Source organism: Silurus meridionalis, chromosome 13, assembly GCF_014805685.1.
Source record: "Silurus meridionalis isolate SWU-2019-XX chromosome 13, ASM1480568v1, whole genome shotgun sequence".
NCBI classification, from domain to species: Eukaryota; Metazoa; Chordata; class Actinopteri; order Siluriformes; family Siluridae; genus Silurus; species Silurus meridionalis.
The window spans coordinates 9,461,912-9,489,171 of record NC_060896.1 but is presented as its reverse complement, the minus strand read 5'-3'; the positions used below and the strand labels follow the sequence as shown (position 1 = coordinate 9,489,171).

Here is a 27,260-nt window from a genome sequence, read left to right as displayed (position 1 = left end):
CACAGTATGCATCATTCTTACAGTTCAGAAATAAATCTCTCCTAGATAGAATGTGCCATCATAAAAACTAAAACTGAATGCTGAAATTCAAAATTTAAGGGTCTTAGAATAATTACTGTGACCTATGTTCGGAGATTCACAGCTCTGTAAATGTGTTTAGACCACCATGCACAAAAAGACCAAAAAATACACTATATAACAGCTGACCATAACAATTGTATGGGACACATGTAGTCCATATTTGCTGTTATAATAACCTCCACTGTTCTGGGATGATGTTCCACAAGATTTTGTAGTGTGCTTGTGGAGATTCATAAAAATTCAGCCACAAAGTAAGGTACTGATGCAGAATGAGGAGGCCCGGGGTGCAGTCAGCATTCCAATTTGTCCCAGTGGTGTTCTTTACGGTTAAGATCAGAGCTCTATAGCAGACCACTCAAGATCTTCCACTCCAACCCTTTATAAAGCTGTCGTTATGCACACAGGCATTGTCATGCTGGAACACGCTTGTGTCTCCTACTGAAGGAAAAACAGTTTGGGCAAGAACGACATCTAGCTGGAAAAAAGGCAGACTTTATATAATACTCAGGTTAGAGTACCTCTATATGAGTTTAATTCTGAGTGTTAGTTCCACTGAAGGAGGTGTTGAACGTGTATAGTTTCTGACAGATTAGACATATTTTCAGATCATGTTTTGTCAGGAAATCAATTTGCTGAATGCTTTTCATATTAACGAACACGGCACACCTAAAGTTTGTCTTCATTGCATTCATATAAGTTGGCAGCTAAAACATATACATCCGCTGTCAAAAGTTTCTGCCACCTTTCATTAGTTCCTTATGCTTTGTATACAGTCAAATCTCTATTATTCAATCACAGGCTGAATAAAACCATCCACAATAGTAACTAATAAAAACAAATGGAAGTGAAACCTCATAAAGCGGCTGCTCCGAGATCGTAATTGGACTTTATCGAGTGCTCCATTAAAATAATTTAGCTGGATTAGTTTTGTGTGCACATGTCTCTTTAAAGCAGATGTAGTCAAACTTTTTTTTCCCTAATAAGTAGGTCCTCTTCCTAGTTTTATGAGAATATTCATCCCCGATATTCAAACTGCTACAGCGTATATACGAAAAAAATAAATAAAGCCAAGTCATCCTATTTGCCTGTTTTTGTTGCCTGTTATTAACTGGGCAATAAAATAATATGAATTAGAACCACATGAAAATGAGACACTTATAAAACAGCACACTTGACAAACTCCAAAGAGGGATAATGTGCAGTTCTGCGTGGGGTGTGTTTCCGCACTGAACCGTACAAAAATACATATAAAACCGTTAATGTTTCGATAAAGTTGTTACATGTTTGCTGTATAAAGTGCGAATTGGTTCCACGCAGTTAACATTTTCACTGTTGATTTGCAGCTCAAAATGTCAAGTGCAGGAGAGCAAAACAAACAGCATGGGAAACCACAGTGCAATTATCCTTATCGTTAAAAATATCTGCAAGGTGTTAGATTTCGTTGTCATTACACTGTAGGACTATTTCACACTTTTTCTGTCAAAAATAGAAAGACAATTTTCAGGTTTTAAACACTGGCAATTTTAATAACTACATTGATTAAATTGCTATTTGCTAATTGCTTAAAATTACAAAGTTAATATCATAGAGTTAATATTAGATTTCTACAATGTCAGTAAATACTGTTTTATAAATCAATTGGCTCAGCTTCTGTTTTCATTAAGATAAAAAGATAACAGCTCTTTTGGCCTATTTTCTAATGTTACCTCACGTCAGTGTTAAAATGTTAAATGCTTTAGGGTTGCCATGTCTGATATAGTAATTTCAATATTAAATGTTTTGGCACTTTCCGCCTCGCAATTTGTGCTCTGGTGTAATTTGTCTCCCTTAGAGAAAAAGGTGTTTGCAAATCAGTGCATTCCTTCTGACTGGTCACCTTTATCCTATACCTTTATCCCTCTCTGGATGGGAGTGGACTCTTCCAGAATGACACTGCCTCCATGCACAGAGCATATGTATCCACTGAACAGATTAAAGAGTATGAAAATTATGTAATGGATGTTACAGTCACCAGATTTTAACAAAACACATACTGAACACAAATTTCAGATATTTTAGACAACACTCTCCACCGCCATCATCAAAACACCAACTGAGTGATCAGTTTTTGGATTTAAGAAATGTTCAGGAATCACTTGAGGATTCAGTGAAAAGGAGCAGTGAAAATGTCCTGGCAGGTGCACAAAGATACATTATATCTTTAAAAAAGACGAAGGTGTGTACGTTTTTTTAAAGTATTTTACAACATTTACTAAATGTCCCTTTATTCAGTGGACATAAAAGAAAATGGGCTGATGTAGGCATTGAGTCAGTGAAGCTTAATGAAACTTAATAGAGAGCTCAGGAACTTAGAGGAATAGAAATGAAAAATATAAATGAAATATGTACAATTATTAGATGTAATTATTTAAGTAAACTGATGCAAATAAATGACAAAAGCAACAATTATGGATACATTTTATATCATACAAGATTATGCATCACCACTGCACTTTTTTATAATTATATAAAAATTAAAATTATATATTTTTTAATAGAATTATTGATATATGATTATATATATATATATATATATATATATATATATATATATATATATATATATATATGAACGAAATCGGGGGGAAAAAAAAGGAGGAGAGCCACCACTAGCTAGCCGTCGGGCAAATAAATTTTTTAAGTGATTTTTTTTTTTTATATATATTTTTTATTATTACTTAGTACAAAATATTGTATACAGTATTTTGATTATTTAGATTTGTTTTAGTATATTCTATTGTCTATTTAAAAGTATTTCATCTTTACATCATTAGGAGATATGAACTTACGAACAAATTCATGATACGAACGGTCGTTAGAAACGTTGATAATTTGTTATTAAAATACAATGCAAAATGCAATGTTTAAACAATGAGACAGGATTTTTTATCTAATGCAATATGTAACCTATTTGTATACTGTATTTGCCTTCCATAAATTACAAATTATTGATAACTAAATGACAAGATAATGATCTTGATGACCTGGTGAGCAAAAACAGTTTAAATTGAATGAATCAAACAATAATACTTGGATCAGCACAGAAAAGTAGACATATTGTACAGTAAATGTAACTGGAAAAATAATGACATTGAATAATGGTCATTCAGTAGCTCGTTTCAGAATTTCCCCAACCTCTAAGACTGGCAGATATTTATCCAGCTGGACTAAGGGTCACTGACCATAATATAGAGCTCTAAACTTCTAGTAACACCTTCAGCCATAGCTGTGCACAGTGCACACAGTGCACACTCTATAATCCAGTTGACAGATTTGCTATACGCTGTAATAAAAAAGCAGCTTGTGTAACTCCCTTGGCCTCACCAGAGAACCACACTGAAGACACTAAGCTTCCTGGTCTATTACGTTCTCCAGGGAAAAGCATTTCCAGGGTGAATTACGTGTCCGTTTTAGATCACAGCTCCACTGGGATTTGTTAGCGACCGTGGAAAGCTGTGGCCTGGCTGTGTTTAAACGTAGAGATAGATTGTAAAAGTCTCAACAGGCACAAACATTAATAGCTCCTCTTCAGGATGCTGCATGCAGGAGTCCAAAACACTCTCTTTGCCATAATGGGAAAACATGATGGATAAGAGGCTAAAGAGGAACAGCACAGGAGTGAGGTAGTAAAAAAGAGGGTTGTAAAGGCAGGCAGATAAGTGAAGGTTGCTGTTACCTGTGGGATATGGGTGTGGTATTTAAAGGTGTATGATGAACTGCATATGTCTAATTGATTTGATTTAGGGCCAGCTAGTATGCTGTGCCATCACATTTTTTCCCAATGTGCTAAAACGCTAAAGGAATGTGACCATTGCACCTCATTAGCTTAATGAGTGCCCATTCCAGATTTAATCTTGCCTTTATGTTATAATAGCATTGTTCCGGTAAGTTTTTTAACTAAATTTTTTAGTTCAGCTATGGTGATTAGTCATTCAAGTTCTTCCATACTAACCTTTAAATCATGTCTTTGTGGATACTAGCTTATTTGTATTGGTTTTTTGTCATGCTGGACCAGCTTCAGGCCCCTTAATTCCAATGAAAGTCTTGAGGAAAGGCTTGCATATGGCTGTGATGGACAGCTGTCCACATACTTCTGGCCATAAAGTTCACATCTATACGTTCACATACTCTGGAGTGTAAACTCTGAGCATACTCTCACTAGTCCACAATTTTAGTCATGTCTCTTTATTATATACATAATTAAATGGACACCCACTGCTTCACTTTTTTACTGCAGGTAGTAAATGTGAAGTGTAGTATGATGAAAGTCCCTCATGAGGAATGGCTCTCCTTTCACTCTCTCTCTCTCTCTCTCTCTCCACCTTTTTCTTATTTATGTGTTGACCACAGTACTGATCAGCAGAGATGTCTGCCCCCTCTGGTTCTGATAGCTTTATTAGAAGTAGTCCTTACATTTGATCATGTTTCAGGCACTGATAGTTTCAGGATGATCAAAGCCACTGGTAGTGCCCACTGGGGTGCCCCAGCATGGAATGAATTAAATAAAAAAGCTTTTAAATTATACAATCAGAGATTTCTGGATATTAAATTTCAAATTATATATCAAGACAATAGTGCATTATTGGTCAGTCTTTTATAATAGATAAACAAGAGCCTTTTATAACCCTTAACATTTGATAGAATATACTTAATGGCATTTCATACACACACACACACACACACACACACACACACACACACACACACACACACACACATACACACAAACCCTTATATATAAAACAAGCTGCGGAGTGTCATTGACGTTAAGGACCATTTCTCAGTGGTAGCAAGCAGATAAGACCTGAATATTTCAAGAGGAGCAAATTGAATCCTTGTTCAGATGTGTTTAATAACACCACTTTAGCAAAAAGTAAGACTAGTCAAATGAAGAGCCACTTAAATTTGACTGATTGAAGATTACTGACATCACTGCAGTCTCCAGTTCAATCAAAGCTCAGGTGTGTGGGTTTCTTCAGGGTTTGTTGGTTTACTCCCAGCTCCAAAAAACATGTTGGTAGGTGGAATAATTACTTTAAATTGCATATAGTAAACATTCCATTTGTGAGTGTAAACATTAGTGCCATTATCAGATACCAGATTCCTTGAATAGCCTTGTTGAAGAATCTTCCCATGAGTGATATACCCTTGCAACTGCCAAAAACCAGGATAGTGTAGTTGGGTAGTAGAGTAACACAACATAGCAGTGTTATACATATCTGTAGAACTACTTCCTTATCACTTCCTTTCCTGTTTATTCCTCCAAACCGCACTCTGAACCCAGAGTCAAGAGGGACGCCAGGCCTGAGGCATGCAGATTCTATTTTCATGCCCAGACCAGCCTTGAAAGGGAAGGCATATGGAAACGTGGCAAGGACTGCAAAGGGGGGGAATATTAATGCCATGTATCACATCTCCTATTTAAACGCTTCGTATTAGCACAGATATGGACAGGGCCGGCTTTTTCCAAGCAACACGTCATAATATTTAGCACTGTTGCAGCGCCACAAGGCCTTCGGCTCCACATTCGCTCACATACTGCCGTCTCTCTGTCGACTGCTGAGTTCACGATGATGAGTCAGGCGCCTCACACTCACACACTTGATGCCTGGCACCTGGCCACTGTTTGTCCTTTATGCATCCTAGTGACCAAAGTGTGTGCCAACTAGATGGAGACTTCCTGCCGTGATGCTGGAGCAAAGAAAGCAGGCAAAACGGTAGTGCAGAAACCCACTCAGCAGGTTCAATGATAAAAAGTGAAATTGATGCCTTGCCATTGTTAAGCTGCAGAATGGACATTTAAGCTGGGCTGCCCTTTTATCCTGCCCTCTCGCAACAAAACCCACAAGACTCTATGGCAGAAGTGACATGTGATGGACTTCCTCTTAGCAAAGCGGCTTAGTTTTTCTTTTTAAAAAAAGGTTGCTCAGTAGGATCTGCAGTGTATCATCTGCCTTTTTTGAAGTCACACTGAAATGAACCAGAACAAGAGGCTGAACTTCAGAGAGCTCAGCTGAACAACAGGGGCAGACCAGCCTTTGGTGTTAAAAACAGCATGTGGGGAAGCGAGTGGTGTCCCACCTGAAGTCAAGATTGGAGGTTGGAGGTCTACTTAAAAGAGCTTATTAAAACTCACACACACAGGGACTCCCCAAAAAGAGATTAAATTCATAATTTGTAAATTGTTTTTCTGTAAATAAAATATTCAGCGTGTTTGGAAACATTCTCCAGTGTCACCACTTTAAACAGTAGTACATTATAATAAAATATGAATAATGAAGAATGAACAATATTTTTTGTACCGGCTTTCTGTATTTTCTAACAAATAGTTTCCCCAAAATTAAAAGCAACCAGCAGAATAATTGAAACCTGTATGACCCAATCCACTCATTAGAGATGAATAAATAAACTAAATCTGTAAATAAATAAAAATGTATTAAAATAGATATAAAGAACAAGGTCTACCTCTATCCTGCAAGCATCCTGCTGCATGACTGCTCACGTGTGCTTGCTTAACGCATGATGCTCCTGCAGTGTTTTGCTGCGTCACCTAAGATCCCCATGTTAACCTTTAATCTCGAGATGGAAGATTCTTTTTTATTTGCATTTTGTTTTAACTAATTGATTAGTCTGAACTGCACAATTTTAGTGATTTGTGTTGGTTGTCATATTGTTAGGATGTGTGATACTGAGCTTTGACAATGATGAAATCCTTTTTGAGTAGCATCCCGACAGCAGTTACGAACTTAACCAATGTCTGTATGCACTGCCGTGATCCCTCAATCCTCTCATCCATCACCCTCTGTTTCATGACCGAGTGCGCCGCACATGAATTTGTACACGTTTACACCCACACACACAGAATTTATGCTGTATTCATAGACAAATACATGTTGCCATTCATTTTGGCTGCACACAGAGACGTGGTCTATTAATGTATATTTAATATATCGTGTGTACTGGCCACCAACTAGAACTCGGTCTGCACATATGAGAGACATGTCTTTAAATGTGTAAAAAAGGAATGGGCAAGTTTTATCACTGAGAGCGTTTGTGTATCTGTCTAGACTTTGTGTCAAGGATTTAACAGCAGGCAGAAAGAAAGCAAGAAAGAAAGACTGATTCAATGTACAGTGAAGCCAAAGGAGAGAAACATGGGAGAGAGACTGATCTGCTCTTGAGTCTTGGCACTCTACAAGCATTAGCTGGTGATCCAGCTAGCTAAAAGAAAAATCAAACAGGAAGTGGCAGCTAAAATGCCACACATTTAAGAACACATCTACAGTATATTACAGCGCAAATTATATATAATACAGTGCTTGCAGCACAATTTGGCCACCGGCTGAACGTAAAGACTGGAGCCATGCCAACCAAACATGTCATGCAATACTCCAGCGTGTCATGCCTTATCCTCCAGATAGATCGAGTGATGTTAGCAATGCATTTTTAAGGCTGAGAGAGTGAGAATCTTGGCTCCTATGCATGTTGTATGAAATACTACAAGACTTTGACATGCAGGATCATATGGCTGCCTGTGGTTTTCTCAGGCACCAACCCACCTACACATTTATTTTATTTTATATATATATATATATATATATATATATATATATATATATATATATATATATATATATATATGTGTGTGTGTGTGTGTGTGTGTGTGTGTGTGTGTGTGTGTGTGTGTGTGTGTTATTTTGTATAATAAATGTGTAGATGGGTAATATTTAATTACGATTAATCACAACTTCATCGCACATTTTTATTTGTTCTGAATGTTAAATATTCTAATCAACATGGGCATGAGCAAATATGGATGCCTTACGCAAATGTATGTTTATTATTTGTGAAACCAAAATCAAAATGGAGCATGAAGACAAAATATTTTTGTAAATGTTTTGTCTTGTAAAGTAATTATGGTTTCATAACTATATTATAAAGACAGTAATCTCACAAAAATCTAATGTGTGTGTGTGTGTGTGGTTACATCAGCCCTCGCAGCCAATGCTATCATTAGCTTTAACACTGAAAGAATTAGCTGTAAGCCTAAGGAAACCAGTGAGGAGTGAAAATGTGAGTCAGGAAAAAAAAAACTGATAGTGAAAAGCGAAAACACAACGCACTTGGGTTGTCAGCTCTAACTGTACAATGTGTGACTGCACTGGTGGCTTTAAAAATTAAATTAGAATATGTACAAGTTGTATTAAAGTCCAATACCTTTAAATCTTGCTGGAGTAGTACATTACAGACATTTTTTTCCATCACATCTTGTTATTTTAAAAAATATTAAATGCCATTTAATATGCATTGTTCATAAAAATCACACAAACACTGGTTTAATCCTGATTTAAAAAAAAAAATAATAATAATCACTTAATCACTGTATATGTGTCCCATTGAATTTTTTTAAATACATTACTATTCATCGTTATTTTGCACTGTTAACATGGGCATAATGCAAAGCAGGGGATATCTGAATAAATGTCAAAGGGTACATTAATGAGTGTGTGTTAAAAGGTGTAAGGTGTTTGTACAACAGAGCATGAGGAAGTGTTTTATTCTTTTTGTATCGCAACAATTCGACCCAGGATTACGATTTTCATTCATTCATTAACATCATGCTTTTATCAGTTGAGAGTGTTAATAAAGTCAGGCCCTGATGTAGGTGAGGAGGTCTGGGGTGCAGTTAGTGTTCCATTTCATCCCAAAGGTGTTAGGGTTGAGGTCAGAGCACTGTAGCAGGCCACTCAAGAGCTTCCATTTCAACTCATTTAAACCATATTTTCATGGCTACACATTGTCATGCTAGAAAGCCTTCAGGTCTTCTAGTTCTCCAAGTGAAGCAAAAATGTAATGCTACCATATTCAAAGACCTTCTATACAATTGTGTGTAAAACAATCAGGTGTGTCAATATAATTTGGTCCATATAGTGTATGAACTATCTTTCTTTTGCCATATTCAAATATAATTCATGACCACAGTTCTTTATATTTAAAAGAAATGGTTATTTTTAGTCTTTTATTGTTAGTTATTGTTAGTACATTCAATAGAGTGTGTCTCCTTATAAATTCATATAATTAATCAAATTTGTGAATTAAATCACATGTCAATTGTTCATGAGCTGCAGCACAGCACTGGATTTTATAAAAGTATTTAAAAGTCTTGGCATGTTTCTATTGAAGAAAATAATTATACCTTACCTTTGTAAAACTGAAAGCAGCACTAGTTTAATGAATGGCTTCCGTTTCTTTAACTCTAATTGAATGTAATAAAGCAAGACGCACAAAATCAGAGGTCTGTGTATATTGGAGTCTGGAGGTGCTTTGCATTTCTCGCACCCAAATGTTTCATACTGCTGGTGACCTTGTACTGTGTTTTATCCCCAGTTCAAATGCTGAGCTCTTTTGAATTCCATTGAATTCCCAACAAGAAGAGCTATTAATCAGGACGCTGAATCAAGGCAAGCTCATTGTCTAAACCTAGGAGACTGCTCACACAGCTCAAAATGTGTCTCGCAATCAATTTTATTTCTTAGAAAGCACGCCGAATTCTCATGATGGCTTAAACTCAAGCAAAATAAATTGGTTAAGCTTTGCGATAGCACTGGCAAATCTGAATATTTAAATGAAATATAAACACCCTGGTTGTGTGTTCACGTGCGGAAAGGTTTCCGAACGTATATAGAAAGGTGCACAGCGATCATGAGAAGGATGCCATGGTCCCATCTGCACAACGGTTTCCCATCAGGCTTTAGATGAGTTTTGAACAAAATTAGATTCCTCTCAGTCATCATCTGTGACAAATTTCTACTGCAACAAATGCCAGCTTTATACGCTTCTTACATCGTTCCTTTGGGGCATTCGATGCAACCTGAACTTCAATAGAAATTCTTATAGCACTCGAACTCTGTGTTCCTTAATTAACAAAAACTACACCCACCCACACACACACACACACACACACACACACACACACACACACACACACACACACACACACACACAAACAGACATCAACCTTTGGCCAAGCATCACTGTGTTAAAAGACTCAAGCACCCTTACATAGCAGTGATAGAAAATTAGCATCCTGTGGACAAACCAAGATAAAACAAAAACAAAAAAACAAAAAAAAAACATACAAGGTTACAGTTCAACAGTTACTGTAAATAAAATGACATCTCATTTAATCGCAATCTTTTTTCAATCCTAAGACAACTAATATTATGATACCACTTCAGGCATCTTTTGTGCCACACATGGGGGTAATGATTTTTCAGATAGGTCAAAAAGAATGGGGCAAAACAAGAGAGAAGTGGCAGAATATAGTACATGGACAAGAGTAGGAGACCCAAACCTGTTCCAGCATGATTGACAATGCCCCTGTGCACAAAGCCAGCTCCATGAACATACGATTAAAAAATAATGTTTTAACCCCAAGATGCAATTACATTTTTAAATCTCCAGCTGTGATCCTTGAACATTTTGGCCACTCCAACCCTCCTTTTCACAAGGTCTTGAAACAATATAGACACATGTCCTCTTCTAGGTTGATTCATAATATTTTCAGGATACTACTTAATTATTGCTCTTATAGTAGAAATGGACATTTCTAATGTTTTTTTTTGTCTTTGCTAATCTTTTACAGACTTCCCATTTTGAAACTCAACATATTTTGCTGCACATCACTGGTTTATTCCTAGTTTTTACTTAGAATGAATGACTTACAATGGAGAACGAAGTACACAAACCATGTAGTTGAGTACAGTAGGTAAAATATTACTCCATTAAAAGTGCTTACTTTAAACTTTCACTTAAGTAAAAGTACAAAGGTATTTGCCTTCAAATGTACTTTAGTAGTCAATGCACAAGGATTTATTATGGCTATAATGTTCCTATTTAAATTTTAGTCACACGACTCTGCTTAATCAACTCAGTTTATGTGAAAAGACACTGTTACTTTTAGCACATCAATCTAATAATAGAATGATATTAATGAGTCAAACAGTAATTGATATCTATTCAAATTATCATGAGCCCAAAACCTTCTTTTCAACGACTTAAAATAAAATCATGCAAATAAGACCATGGGTAATGTGGCACGAGTACGAGTCAGGAGTTTCTTCCATCATTTATTACTCAAAAAATGTTCTGCTTGTTGTTGAACTCATGCAGAACTGTATATTGGTGATAAGTGGATACCACCCAGCGCCATTCAATACAACTGTGCTCGACCCTGATTGGTGGCTTGCTGCGTGCTTGACCAGTTAACTTTTTATCCACTTATAAGTAAAAATAAGAACTGATTTCGCACAATGTGATTAAGTAAAAAGTATGATATTTGAGTAAAAGTCTCCCGGCAAATGGAAATACTTCAGTAAAGTACAGATATGCGAAAAAGCTACTAAAGTACTGCAACAAATTACACTATATACCACTGATGACATTTGAAAATTTGGCTGTTATGTCATATTTTTACCCCTGTTGTATAAATTGGAAGTCATGTTTGAACAATGTCCTATTCCTAGTCAGCCAGGTGCACAAAAACTATTTCAAACGTCAAAAAAAAATACACATCAAATATACTCTAGTTACATAAATTCAAACAGGTGCTAATAATGATAGCACATATATACTTAACAAAGAATAGTTTGGCTTCACATGAAAACAAAGTATCCATGTGATTTTTTTTTTTTACAATAAAATAAAGAAAAGAAAATAAAGCTATTAGTGCAGGACACTAAACTATTTAAAATTGTTCATGATAATGTTATTCTATGGCATGTTTAACATACTACCAAAGAGCAGCTAAGTTTTCCTATGTCAACACATGACAAATAATGAAGTAAATGCTCCACATGGGTATGGGTGAAGCTCAGAGACCCCTAAAACAATGAGCAATGAGTTAGTACACGGTGAGGATATCGCACTGCCGTGATCAAATACCTGCGAGAATTAAAGCAATTGAAACGTTTGAGTCTTTATTTGTGTGATGATGAAAGAGAACGCAGATGCTAGTGTTTAATGATTTCCACTTAACAGGGCAGTAAATACGCTTTACCCGGTCTGGAAAAGAGACAGGATCACTACAGGCCTCGGGATGAATATACGGGCTTGTATTATCGCTCTCATAACTTCTAGTCATTAATGCTCTGGAAGATAAGCGAATTGACGTGCGGACAGCGATCTTTGAGCGACGGTATGTGGAAAGTATGATCCTTCACTTGTGTCACCTTGATGTATGCCTGTAAGACTCAACACATTTAATGGGGCCATAAAAGGCATGGCAATTCTGCCAGGCCTGATAATAATAGACTTACAGCGCCATCATCAACATAGTTCTGCTTTGAAGCTCGCCAATCAATCTGTGCAGCGAGGGCGTGCTTGTGAGCCTTGACCCGCTGGCTAGACTGATGCAGGATGTCGCATGACCTCAAATCCCACTCTGACTCGCCAGCAGAAAAATGATACTGTTCTAGCATCTGCACAGCTCTCGGCTAGAGCAATTATTACAGTACAGGTGTGACCATGCTCATGCACACGATTTCTGTAAAATTCAGAGCGGGATGGAAAAAAAATCACGCCTGAGCCAGCAGATGCTTCATATCCAACGCAGAACGCTTCCTATTATCCTCTGAGCTGTATGCAATGTGATATATCCTGCCATTTGGGCTATGTGTGGAGGTATGGAGAGGCGATTAATATTAGGGTTGAATATCTTTCTCTCTCTGATCGAGCGAGGCTGCTGAGAGCCTCGTGCCCTGTCTGCTGGAGCTATATTTACCTGTGGCAGCACATCACGTCGGGATTCTATTACTTGGCACACACTCACACCCTCTGCCCGTGTAATGAACGCACATGCACACAGGGCACAATTCACACCATTTGCCAAAACCCAAAAGCCTGATCAGAGAGCGCAAGGATGCTGAAAGCAGAAGGACCGGGACTAATGAGGGACCGGATGGCAGTCCATCATTCTGTTAAAACATCAACACGCTTAACCGAAGCAGGCTGCAACCGGTCTCTCATTTTTTTTTCTTTTGCTGGATGGTGCACTTGAACATCCTGGTTAAAATGGTGCACTTGTTAACAACCCAAAACACTATAACTGCACCTTACAGCTTTAATAAGTTTATGAGATCTTTCTTCTTTTAAATGCTACTCGTTTACCTGATAAATATGAGCCCTGGAACTATTCAAGTGGGACGGTCAGATTAATTGTAGCCTGCAGTATGTTGCACACTAAATAGTAGTAAGACCTTTTGTGCCCCCTAGTGGACATATAAAAAAATAAACCTAGGCGTGGAAAAGATGTCAGTGCAGTCTTATTGATTCAGACTCAGCCTGCACAGTCTCATGACTGACATGAATAAATGACCCAGGGGGAAAAATGTGCCTCCACACAGATATCAAATGGACTGCCACTGGGTTTTCCAATTTCCTAGACTGCAGTGTACAGCTACAGCACAGATTCTGACAAATATTTTCTGTATTGATTTTGCTGCGTACTCCACAAGCAGAGCCTCTATATTATTTATTTATTTATTTTGAGGATAAGTGACAGTGATCGGACAGACAGGAATTGATTGATTAGCATGTTGCTTCTGCCCTGGAACTGAACTTCTTTATTTGATTTGATCTATGGTGTGTGTGAAATATGTTCAAATATGTTAAAATATTAAAATATATTGTTTGTAATCTTCATAGCTATAATTATATAAGTAAAATAAAATGAAGCATGAGCTTGCAAGGAAAACTAAAACACAGCCGTCATTTGGAAGCTGCCTTTAATGAGGCTAAAATTTGCACAAAGAGCCACTGTCTGTCAATCAGTCTATCTATCTGTGTGTCTGTCTGTCCGTCTGCCCAGCCGCCCGCCCGCCCACCCGTCTATCCATCCAACTATGTATGTATGTATGTATGTATGTCTGGGTCCAGCCTTTTGTTTGTCTGAAAAAAGAATATAAATCTAGCTGTATTACTAATAGCCACTAGATGGCGCCAAACACGTAATCCATAATCAGACAATGGACATCAGAACAATTCCTCAGACCTCACCTCCTTCCACTACTATAACCCACCTGAACCTCTCTGCCATACTGCATGCTTTTGAACATTATAGTGGATTAAAGCTGTTAGTGTCTTCACTCTTACACAAAGCCTTTAGACTTTCTGCTTTGCCAGATCAGAAACACATGTTCCACTGGGAATCACAAAGATGGAACAACAGCACTATATTAAGAATAAAGGTCAGTGAATGGTCATCTAAGAGAGGCAGGAATAGAAGCAGTGCATGCAGAGGGTAAAGCAAGACCAAGTGGAGCAAATGTGGCCTTCACTAATCCTGTGTCTGATCTAATCAACTTTCCTTTCACAGTCTAGCATTCTTCCATGCAGGAGTCAGCGAGGGGGCAGACAGATTCTTTATCTAAGAAGCAGTCACACATAGTCACACATAGTCACACATAGTCACACATAGTCACACACACACACACACACACACACACACACACACACACACACACACACACACACCAAATTTTATCGAGCCTAATCAAACCAAAACATGTTTCTTATTTCCCATTCAGATCTGGTAATGTTTCTGAGTCAATACAATAAAATCCAAGATACACTATATAGACAAAAGCATTAGGATGTATAGAATGACCTTGGATGCAGTAGCATTACATTTTCTCTTGAACTAGAATGTCAATGCCTCTGTGCTCAAAGTGAGCGCCATGCAGATGTGCTTTACATTAGTTAAAGATACTGAGTGGTCTGCTATAGAGCTCTGACCTCAAACCTACTGAACACCTTTGGGATAAATTGAAACAGTGCACACCAGGCCTCCTCACCCTTCATCAGTACCTGCCTTTACTAACACCCTTGTGGCTGAATGAGCACAAATCTCCATGCACACACTCCACAATCTAGTGTGGAACTGTGGAGGTTATGATAACAGCCAATGAGAACTAAAAGTGAAATATGATATCAAAAAAGCACATACCAATCTTATGATCAGGTGTCAAACTAACTTTTGTGCATGTAATATATGATTTCAACAATACAACAAGAAATAATATACAGTTCTATACACTACTATATAATATAAATTATACAGAAAGCATATATACAAATACACAATAATGTACAGTAGGCAAATTATGGACCAACCAAGAAATAAGATATACCAACCCACTACAGTTGAATTATGGAATCTGATTGGTCAAAAATGTTCATTTGATTTTGCTTGTCTACAGGATGTAGTATTTTGTACAGTATGTAGAATTTTCTCTATACTAAACAAATCACCTGTGTATTTTGGTAAACTAATGGCTTGTGCTATGATGAGATGATAATGCAAGGGGTATTAACAATATTACAGAGTCCTTACATTGATCCTATAACAGCATAACCTGTTTTTTATTCCCCTCCACATTCAAGTCACATTCAAGTTCATGAAATTATTTGTTCCCTCAATGAACCAAACGCTGAACCCTGCCTCATTCTCAAGCTTCCCTTCCTTCCTTAAAAACATCATGTGTAATCAGTTCTTGTGATCAGAACACACCATCTTGCCCTCAGCCCTCGACTGAACAGACAGATTAGGAACTGCGATTGGGAGACTTGGAACATGCAGCTGCTGGCCAACATGTGTCTAACAACAAAAACTCAAGAACTGCAGGATTGGGCCTGGGCTTTATTAAGACAGAACGTGAAACTCGCATGAGTGTTGTTTTTTTTTCTTAAGCATTATGTATTTTTATCAAGTAGCAGACATGACAAGTTTGCATGATCTGTGCAATTCACACAACTCACACTGAGGCAGTGTGTCAGGAGGAGGGCAGGTGCTAATTAGTGTGTAATGAAATTAGCACTGGTCGAGAGTCAACGCACAACAGCTGGGTGTTTTCCCTCCTCTAATACATGACATTCACACTAGTGACAGATTGGATAATTAACTAATGAGCTCAATCTTATGTTGGGAAAACACTAGATTTTGTACACTAGAGTTTGCCTCCTGAACGCTCGGGTTCAAGGTTTATGAGCCGGAAACAGAAGTAAACCTCAATAATGAACACACTACATTCAATTATGATTTATATTTAATAGGTCAGTAGAACCCTTGCTTTGGGAACAAAGTGAATATAAAAAAAGAAATTTCCCCTACCCCCCTTCACCCCCAGAGAAAGCCAGTACAATGAAAACACAGGGCAGTCTAAATAAATGACCCTACTGGTTTTTCTTTTTTTTTTTTATTAAAAATACATACAAAGGCCAAAGGTTAAACCCTGTATCTTAATGTAATTAAGCCATGCATGACCGAAAAAGAAAAACAATGAAAGCTAACACCAAAAGCATGAAAGCATTGAAAAACACTAATGCTGTGTCCAATACTAGTCTTTAATGAGATACTAAAAAAAGCATTTTCACTGTGTCCACAAATCTTTCCACTGGTTCATTGTTTTCTAATTTGGTTGCATAAAGGCTGAGTAATTAGCTCATTTCTGAAAAGAAAACACTGCTGTGTATTTATTGTTGTGGTATATTAATGTTTCAATTCTATTTCATTAGTAAAAATATAAATGTATAGATGCAGCATTTCAAAAGCATCAGAAATCAGAGCTAATTTACTCCATAATCAGGCATGCACTGAGAAAATAGCACCACTGACAGATGCAGGCTAAGAACCCAAAGACCATCGCATTGTATTTGAAACCCTCATACAAATATCCTTATTTAATACAAGCATATATGTACCTCATATGTACATATATAAAAAATAGAGGAGACAGGTGGAAAAAAAGCACTATTTATAGCACTATTAATACCAATATATGCATTTAATTCAACTTAAAAATTAGATTATTCTAACAACATGTTTGTTGAACACAATTCAAAAACCCACGCAGCAGGAAGCCTTCAGTTCTGTTTCATTACACGCTGCTATTAAAACAGCTAGAAGGTTGCGCAGTCACCCTTGGTTTTGGCATTTAAAAAGAAAACATTCCTCTTTCTGACAAAGAAAAGCACAATTTCCTGCATTTCCTCTCCAGAAAACAGAGCTGGAGAAACTCTATCAAGTGCTAATGCACTGGAGGTTCTTCGATATGGAATCATGACTCTTCTCACTCCCAGAAGTCAGAAAGCCAATGATAAATGGACACAAAGACAACAAGCTTGCCACGATTAGTATTCTCATCTTACTAAACCCAAAAGATTCCTGGGGATGCCAACTGCAACACTTATACCAATAGTGGTCATATCATCTTATTACTTATTACTCAATAATTAACTTTATACAACCAGCTACACTGTATGGACAAAAGTTTGTGGACAGCTAACAATAAAATTAATTTGTGCTTTTTAAACACCCCATTCCATTTAGTTCTCTTTGCAATCTGGTTAAAAATAGAGCGTTTAATTAATAGACAGTATCTCCTTCATTGCACTCATCCAAGACCACTGTACTCAGTGTTCATACTCCCTCTTTTATTCATATAATTGGTAACATGTTTTTAGTTCATTATCATTATTTATTACATATATAATACTAACCTGTACATATGTAAATATTTTACACTGCTACCAAAGCACGTCTGGTTAGATGCTAACTGCATTTTGTTGCCTTGTACTGTAACATGTGCAATGACACTAAAGGTAAAGCTAATCTAATCTAATATGGACTAATGCCAGATGATCATTACAGCTTCAGGAAGATGCAGTTCCATGGAAATACTGATTAAACCGAGTAAAATGCAACGCCATCACTAGCAAATTAAATACAGTGGCCTGAAACTCATAGGCACGACTTGCAACTTTAACCCTTCTGCCATGGTCGCAAAAACAGATTGATAATTCAAGAACTTTAATACGAAAACATAATTAGTACAATTACGCAGTCATCCACACCAGCAATTCCTTTGATTCAATTCATCTTTATTAATGAAGACGATGCATTTGTCAGGGATCCACCAGCCACACCTTCACCTACCACTCCAAGCAGATCTCCCACTTACTAATCAGCTACACCTGGCCCTCATCAGTTCCCATGCTACATAACCCCCGTTCCTCCCCAAGCTCATTGTCTGTTCTACAGCTTAGGCTAAGGAACACTGTCGGACTACCCAAGCTACTCAGTTTGGTTTATCTCTGTTTACGGGACTCTGTGTGTATTGTTCGCATCAGTCTGATCACAGCTTTCACTAGGTCTAGTTATACTGGAGTTTCATTGCGGTTTGCCGTTTTCTGCTTTGCCCTGTTATTCTTCATTAAAAAACCTTGTGGATTTCACTTTGGTTTCCGGCACGTTCTTTCGCCTGACAGCATTATTACTCACCATACAATATTATACAATAAATGTTTCTTGTTTTAGCCTAGCTACTGAGTTTATCATTCTCTGACCATACACCATAAACAGCATAAAAGCTCAGTATGGAGTTTCTGCCTCCTTTTTATTACAAATGCAGCACTGAAGGATCTAAAATCAGATAAATAAATATCTATTTACTACACATAATGCTAATTTGTAATATGGTCAATATGTAATCCCATTCCTACCGCATGCACATTTTCAAAACTGCAGGTGAGGCGCTTAAGATCAAACTCTTCTCCCTCCAACAGCAATGTCCATGTTGTTAAGAAAATAATGTATACAGTAAATTGAATCTAAAACTGCTCATTCTATAGCTGTTTTATCAAAAGCATTTCTCTCTTCCTCTGTACTATAATGAGTTCAGGTCATGTCACAGGTCCGGTGGCTGTTCACTAAGCGAAGGTGAAAGCCAGATGTTGCTGTGCCACTGAGCTGTAGATTCCAGAAAAGTGCCTGCCTGAGGTCAAAGCCAGCCTGCCTGATCTCTGTGGAGTACAGCCAGCATACCAAACACAGCTCACTGCACATCCCTGAGGAGGTGTAACAGTTAGTGAGCTGCTGACAAGGGACTTTAATTTGGCCAAAAGTCTTTTACATTTAGTTATTCCGGGCTGATCGCTTAAATCATGAACGTGAGTCGCAAAAAAAAAAGTCACCCGAATTTGTGCAAAGTTTTACATTTCTTTCTGCCCTCGTTTTCACACAGCTAGAACAGACCTATAACACACTTAAGGCTATGACTTAAAATGAATACTCAGTAATTAGTTTCAATTATTATTTATATTATTATAATATATATATATTCAAATATACACCGATGAGGCATAACTTTATGACCACCTGCCTAATATAGTGTTGGTCCCCCTAGGAACCCAAAACAGTTCTGACCTGTTGAGCATTAACAGCATTAACATCTTCAGCAATTGAAGCTACATGAGCTCGTTTTTTGGATCAGACCACACGAGCCAGCCTTCACTCCCAATGTGTATTAATGAGCCTCGGCCGGCCATAAACCTGCCACCAGTTCACCACTGTTCCTTCCTTGAAGCACTGTAGATAGATACTGACCACTGCAGACCAGGAATATCCCACAAGAGCTGTAGTTTTGGAGACGCTCTCACCCAGTCATCTAGCATCACAATTTGGCCCAAACTCACCTTAATCCTTACGCTTGCCCATTTTTCCTACTTCTAACACATCAACTTCAAAGACAAAATGTTCACTTGCTGCTTAATATATCCCACCTACTGCCATGATGAAGAGATAATCAGTGTTTTTTATTTCAACAGATATAACGTTATAATGTCATAATGTTATGCCTGATTGGTGTGTACACTACACCTATCAGCAACTTACTATTTCATATCAGTTTATTCTTTAGTACAATGTACAATGTTGTACATCAAACTTGTAACGTGTAAAATCGTTTAATTCTTTAATTTTCGTTTCATTTTTAATATGCATTGTTTATAACATTTGCATTTTTGTAGCTTCTTTGCTACTTTTCATGGCTGTGGTTTGATTCTGCTAATATACACTATATGGATGTCTTCCACGAGATTTTGGAGTGTCAATGAGGAGATTTGTTCTCATTCAGCCACAAGGGTCAAGTGCTGATGTAGGGTAAAGAGACCTGGTCCAGTTCATCCCACCTTCTACACCAACGCATGTAAATTACATCTTAATGGCGCTGGCTTTGTGCACAGAGGCATTGTCATGCTGGAACAGGTTTGGGTCTCCTAGCTTAAGTGAAGGGAAAATGTAATGCTGCATCCGAAGGCAACGATACAAAAGAAAACAGATCAATATTTACAATATTTTCAATACTAGTTTTAAATTATATAACATATTAACATTTCCTGAAGAAAATACATTGAGAAAGCCAAATAAATAAAACTGCTTCAGTGCATAGTGATATTAGTTCCTTTTTAGATCGGATCATTCTTTCTGGTACTGCAGAAAAACGTCACTTCATGCGGCAAAGTTTGATCTACGACCCCTTTATGCATTACTAGTTACAATGAAGCTTAAGTACCTGTGGTGCAAAAGAAATTCGACACATCGTTAGTTTTAAACTTTAGGACAGACTTTATGCCCTGACTTACGCTCAGCTGGTGTGACTGCTGCTCCTGGTGCCTCGGTACCCTCGACTAAATGACACCTTTAGGATTTGAGTGCATGTTTCCACTTGTTTCAGCTGGCCTAATAAGCTGATAATTACTAGCCCTTCGAGACATCGCTTATATTTTCTGAGTAGGTCCTTTTTTGTGCCTTGGACGTAATTTGCTCTCTGAGGAAAAGGATAAATGCGGAAAAGCAGGGCAGTTGTTTTCCTGCTGCCAGTGTCATGGAGTCACAGAAACTGGGCCAACCAGAGGCAAGACAACTAGCCAACCACGCTTTCTTACTTAACAGCTCCAGGGAAACCTGCTGGCTGCGAGCCATTAACAAAACCCACACGTGGGAGGACTGAAAATAACCATTATAAAGAATGACCCTGATACAATCTGAGCAAATTGACCCTGAAAGAAGCCTTTTTCAAGGACTTTAAACTAAAAACTTGCACTGAATCAATGTTACGTTTGAGAATTTAAACCAAATTAGTGTAAGCCTTTGGATGACTAGACATATTTATTCAGATGAGTGACATAACCTGCACACTTATCATGTGACAAAGAAAGCCAAAGCAAATAATAAATAATCAAATTAAACAATTTTAAACATCATTTCATATGTCCCTGACCTGTTTTGATGTCTTCTGCCAGCCTCAGTATGGAGAGAGATGCGATGATCTGGTAGATATGATGGCCAGCCCTGTTAAATAGATTGAAAATAATTTTTTTAATGAACAGGCATGGGGAAAATAGGTGTGGTGTTAAAACTCCCACTGATTTTGACTAATTGAAATCACTGTTTATACAAGTAAAAATATTCCCCATATAATAGAATCTGCATAGAAAATGATTGCAGAACATGATCTGTATAAGGACTCGAGAAACAGGATACAAATGGCAGTTAATAAAATAAAAAGATTTAATAAAGAGAATGGAACAAGAAGAAAAGTTACACTATATGGACAAAAGTATTGGGATGGTTCTTCCCAGTGTTGGCACAACGTTGTAGGCACACAGATGTATAGAATGTCTTTGGATGGAGTAGCATTACATTTTCCCTTCACTTGAACTTGGAGACCAGAACCTGTTCCAGCAAGCAATGTCCCTGTGCACAAAGCCAGCTCCATTAAGATATGGTTTACATGAAAGGAAGTAGAAGATCTTTAGTGTCCTGCTATAGAGCTTTGACCTCAACCCTACTGGGATGAATTGGAATGCTGACTGCACCCCAGAGCTCCTCAACCTACATCAGTACCTGACTTTACTAACACCCTTGTGGCTGAACGAGCACAAATCTCTATAACCACACTCCAAAATCTAGTGGAACATCTTCGCAGGAGAGAGGAGGATATTACAACAGCTAATGCGGACTAAATGTGGAAGAGTATGTTCCAAAACCCATACAGAATCTTGAATCTTATGGTCGGTTGTCCACAAACTTTTGTCGATATAGTGTATCTTTTCATAAATGGTTATATTTAAACTATGTTTTGCAGGAGTAGACTTAAACCTGGTGGTAAAATCCCTCAGTAGAGATATATATATGAATCATGTGAAATGTCTGTGCAGCACTCCTGCTCTGTGCCGTAACACTCAGATAGCAGACTCCGTCATGCCCATATTCTGGAAGTTTCATTTCGCATGACCTCTTCAAGGATAAGCCACATTAATCCAGCAGACAGGCTATTGCACATGCTGAGAAGGAGGAATGAATAAAAGAGGTGTGAATGTACAGAATAGTGGAGGTTATTATAACAGCAAAAGGGAACCAAATCTGGAACGGGATGTTCAAAATACACATACTAATCTTTACAGTCAGGTGTCAACAAACTTTTGTTCATACAGTGAAGTAAGAACAAAGGAGAAAAAGAAGAAGAAACAAGGGACAAGACATCTAAAACATGTAACCAGAAATAAAAAACAAGAACATAGAAGAACTAGGAAGTAAAAGTCGAACTAATTCCTGAAAAGTAACAACATATAATTACATTTAATTACTTTGTTACTGCACTTTAATAACTAAGTATTATTTTATATATATTTTAACCAAAAAATTTTGACATTTAATTATTAGATTCACAATAAATACCTCAATCAAGTATAACCTTTTCAGCATCAAACAGCTTGAAACAACTCATTTCTTACCCAATCCAAACTTAATACTTAATACCCAACAGTGTAATTCATCTGCTTTGTGTTTATTAAGCCTGCTATTAGCTTTAATTAGTTAACATTTTTAAAGTTAGAATTAAAGCTGTTGTTAGTTATACTTTGCTGGTGTTTCCTTAGTGAATCTTTATTCTCTTTTTATTTTTATAATTACAAAAGTTTTATTACCTTTACTGCGTTAATATGAGTCAAGTCAAGTCAAGTTTATTTATATAGCGCTTTTCACAACGGACATTGTCTCAAAGCAGCTTTACAGAAAAAAGTTAATATGAATGAAGAGTTTGTTGCTTACTCTAACAGGTTTTATTGAGAAAACTAAATGTGAATGATCATGCCCTTATTTATTTATTTATTTATTTATTTTTATTTAATACTGAAAGCAGAAAAGGGAGAAAATGGCTTTTTATTGATTCTGAGCACACATAAGCAGAGAATATGACTTATTTGTTAATGTTTCCTATTAATTTAATCACACAAATTGTCAAAATCTCACAATATTAAACACTATAAATACCCAAAATTATACACTATTTCCAATCTAACATTTCTAATTATGACCCAGGAATAAATTTTATTGGTGGTCTTTTCTTAGGAAGAAATGTCCATTCTGGAGCAATGTGCACAAATCATCAATAATATGATACAAACTAGACCCAACATATTCAGTGCTTACAGATAATCAGGATAGGGTTGTTCTGCAATGAGTGTCTGAAGACTACGTGCATGGCATAACATTGTAAAAAGAGGACATGTGTGGGACTCCATTTACTGTCACGCTTTTGTCACATTTAAAAAGCATGTAATGATTCATATGAATTTCTCACAGCGAAGCCAGAATGTCTGATGAATCCACTGATGGATAATGTGCTGATGGTTGATCAGTTATTTTACATCAGGGTTGATTTGATCGCAAAGATTTGATCGCAAGAAAGTTGTATTTAATTTTTTTTTCATTTTCAGCCAAAAAAAAGTTTTTAAACATAGTGAGTTACATCAAATGTTTTTCATTTTTAAAACTTAAGATCAGAAGAATGCAACGTACACGCACCCACATCCCTAAGCATTTATTTCAAATCGAAATGTTTTTCACTTTTGCCTGATTAAAGAGTTTGGCACGTTTGCTTTCACTGCGGTTTATATGCTATAAACTGAACAGTATATCAGAAGGATTTACTGCACCATTGAGCTGTGATCAGTCCTTCCATTCTAGAGAGAGCTTAATGCTCAAATACAAGCTTAATCACACTATTGAGTGTTGAATGCAAATAACATTCGTGCCTCGGAAATATACCAAAAGCACCAGTAAATTCTTTCCTCTACAGAATTAGTGCGAATGGCTGCAGGTAGAGGTGAAAGGGTATGGAGTGAATATGCAGCAGCGCTTAACATAAGGTAAGGTTTTAGTGCTTAGTGCTGTTGCTCGGACATTTGGGATACATTTGCACGGTTAAATTGCTCGGTGTAATGTACAGCGTACTCTAATGGACTGTAATGGCCAAACCAGAGCAGTGCAGGCTGAGGTGCCACTCCATGAACTCATGCTACATGAATAGACAGGAAGCAGATCCGGGCTGCAGCTGCTGCTCGCCTCTGTTTTGGTGAAGTTTTGTACTTTTTTTTCCTTGTCATAAGGGCTGTTAAGTATTCCCATTCCCAACACAGAACCGCAGCACTGCCTGCAATGCTTCAATTACAGCTCAACCACAAGGCAGGGCCTGGTTTCTTTCTCTTTCTCTCTGAGTCAGCAGACACAGAATCACACAACACAGTGACACAAAGTGAAGGACAAACTGAAGAAAGGAGAAGTGGCCTTCTAAACATGATTGCTCCTGTTTCATTAAGACATAAATCCAGACCACAGCCAATGTCCCCTTTACTTATTTAGTCCTGATCCAAACACATTCCAATGTTTCTAAGACGTTTCTTCATACATTTATTGCGTACTTGTTTTGGTAGCCACTTATATTATTAAATACAATTACAGCTGTATTATTCAGGCTTTTTAACAACAATGAGAGATATACTGATCTCAGAATGACAATACATATGACACCAGTTTAAACTAAATCATAAATTTCTTGCCAAAGCAACAGACATTTGCTTCATATCTAAAAATATAGCTTATATATAATGTATCTGGCACAAATGAAATGTTAGCAGAAGACAACTGAATTTGGTTGCAGCAAAAGTCTCCCTAAACAAAATAAGTAAAAAATTAAGCTAGTCAGACTCAAACAATGTCTAGCTAACCACCTAGCATTTCATCACCACATTTAATATTACTTTTAAGCCTTGTCCACAGGTTTACAAAACATGGGTCATGACTCTATATATATTTTATTAATAAACATTTACAAATATTTCTCTAGCTATCACAACTGCAATTCAGCTCCGACTTAAAACTTTCTTCAAAGTAACATACAGACATGCCATTTCACTAGTTCCTGGACCACCTATGACTATGTTACACTTCCAGCATGAAACAGAAGTCAAAAAGCAAACATGATGATAAAGTTTCTTTTGGATAAAATCATTTGGCAGAAGAATACCGTAAACGTGCTTAATAAACTTTCTTTCGGCTTCTCCAATTAGGGGTCCCCACAGCGGATCATCTGCATGTTTGATTTGGCACATGTTTTTACGCTGGATGCCCTTCCTAACGCAACCCACCCCATTTATCCGGGCTTGGGACCGGCACTAAGGCTTGTGCAACCCTAATGGCTGGGGTTGGTTCTCTGACCGGGGATCGAACCTGGGCCGTAGCGGTGAGAGCGCCACATCCTATCCACTAGACCACCAGGAAACCCGTAAATGTGCTTAATGAAAAAATAAAATAAAAGTCTACTTTCCTATCAAATTTCATTTATTATAAAAAAATAAAATAAAAAATTCTTAGATCCAATAGCATTTATATATAAAAACTTTGTTGTTCTTGTTTTTTGGGGTTTTTTTTGTTTACTTTGTTGATAACGGTTATTTTAACCAATGAAAAATAATTTCATTAATTTCAAGTATTCATAATGTAGGAGTGCATTCTATAAGATGCCACAATATTCCTAGACACCTAGCAAACATGATCATATTGCCCTCCACGCCCTCGCATTTCCGTTTTTATCTATTGAACTTGCTGTCTGTCACCACAGCGTTGCAGTTGCATGGCTTTTCCCTTGACATCCCATGTTTGTTGATGTGTCACTGAAAGGTGGACAATGGCAGTGGGGATCATTCAGTTCTGTCTCATTAACAGTTCCATCCAAACACTTGTTCTACTCTGTTCAGGCGAGAACAGAGTAGAACAAGAGAAAACAGAAGGCAGATCAACCTGCACACAGTCAGTCACCTGTGTGATAAAAGCAAGCAGGGTAGAGTGAAATGCAGTCCATATGCTAGTGTGTATGCTCATGGTCAATAGCACAATGAGAGTCATTCCCAGTGCACGGGCTCCCTGAGTGATATAATGGTCCAGTAAGGAAACACATAAGTGTTCTGTATTCCCGACTACAGTTAAATTGCCGGGCCATTTACGAGTCGATCATTTGATGTTAAACCTGGTCTGAGAATTTATAGCACAGTAAAAGATTGTCAAAGACACCAGTTGAGCTTTTTGTGTGGAGTTTTTTTATTTTTTTTTGGGAGACATTTCAGGCTACTAATTTTAAATACATCTTAAATTAAATTAAGGTAGTAAGATAGTATTTGACAAATTATAATAACTGTGTATAGGAGACTAAAGAATAACTAACTAAATGGCTATTTGCACGCAGCTATGCAACAGCTTGCAATCAGTCTACAAAAAAGTCACAATGTTGGGCTAATGTTAGCTTGGGTGTTTATTTTAATTAAGTGTTTACTTACCTTTCTAGCTTTTTTTTTTTTTTTTTACATATAACAAAGCATTCAATCAAGATCTTTTCTTCCGGACGGATTAAAGAAGCTCTGCAAGTGTTCTTACACATACAGTATGATGAACATAGCTTCTGCAAATACCGAATCTAAAATAACTTTATTGTCATTATACAATACTGCTGGAAGCAGAAGTGCTGTTTTGGTTAAAATGCAGAAGTGTTTGTACAAGTAGCCCATTCCTGTTTTTACTGTACTTTGTTTGCTATTGGATTCCTCCAATGTATGTAATGAGCGAGTTCCATCTAAAACCTCTAATCTGGAATAAGAACACTGGAAATATCTCCAATGTCAAAACCAAACCGTAAATCTGCTTCCAAAATGTTTTCCTGGCCCTTGACATCCTTGTCTGTGAAACATTTCTCGAATAATGACATTTTAATTAGTCATAAAACCCTAACCCTTTGGAAAAAAAAAAAAATATATATATATATATATATATATATATATATATATATATATATATATATATATATATATAATTTTTATTTATTTATTTTTTTTTATTAAGGCTACTTATGAAATTTTATTCTTAATAAGAGGAAAATAATCGTCATGTTCTGTAAATACCAAGTAAATAG

The 27,260-nt window shown here is 37.1% G+C and overlaps 1 protein-coding gene across 3 annotated transcripts in view; it reads right to left on the bottom strand.

Annotated features, from left to right (window-relative positions):
- The window catches only part of tspan9a (tetraspanin 9a), a 217,080-nt gene that overhangs the window by 167,175 nt on the left and 22,645 nt on the right, over positions 1-27,260 (bottom strand). For 2 of the 3 annotated variants that reach the window (XM_046864445.1, XM_046864446.1), the window contains exon 2: positions 21,237-21,307. The gene's annotated coding sequence lies outside the window, so the exon portion shown is untranslated. Of the gene's footprint in view, positions 1-20,598; positions 20,734-21,236; positions 21,308-27,260 lie in introns of those variants that run through there. The other variant, XM_046864447.1, reaches the window with a different exon arrangement.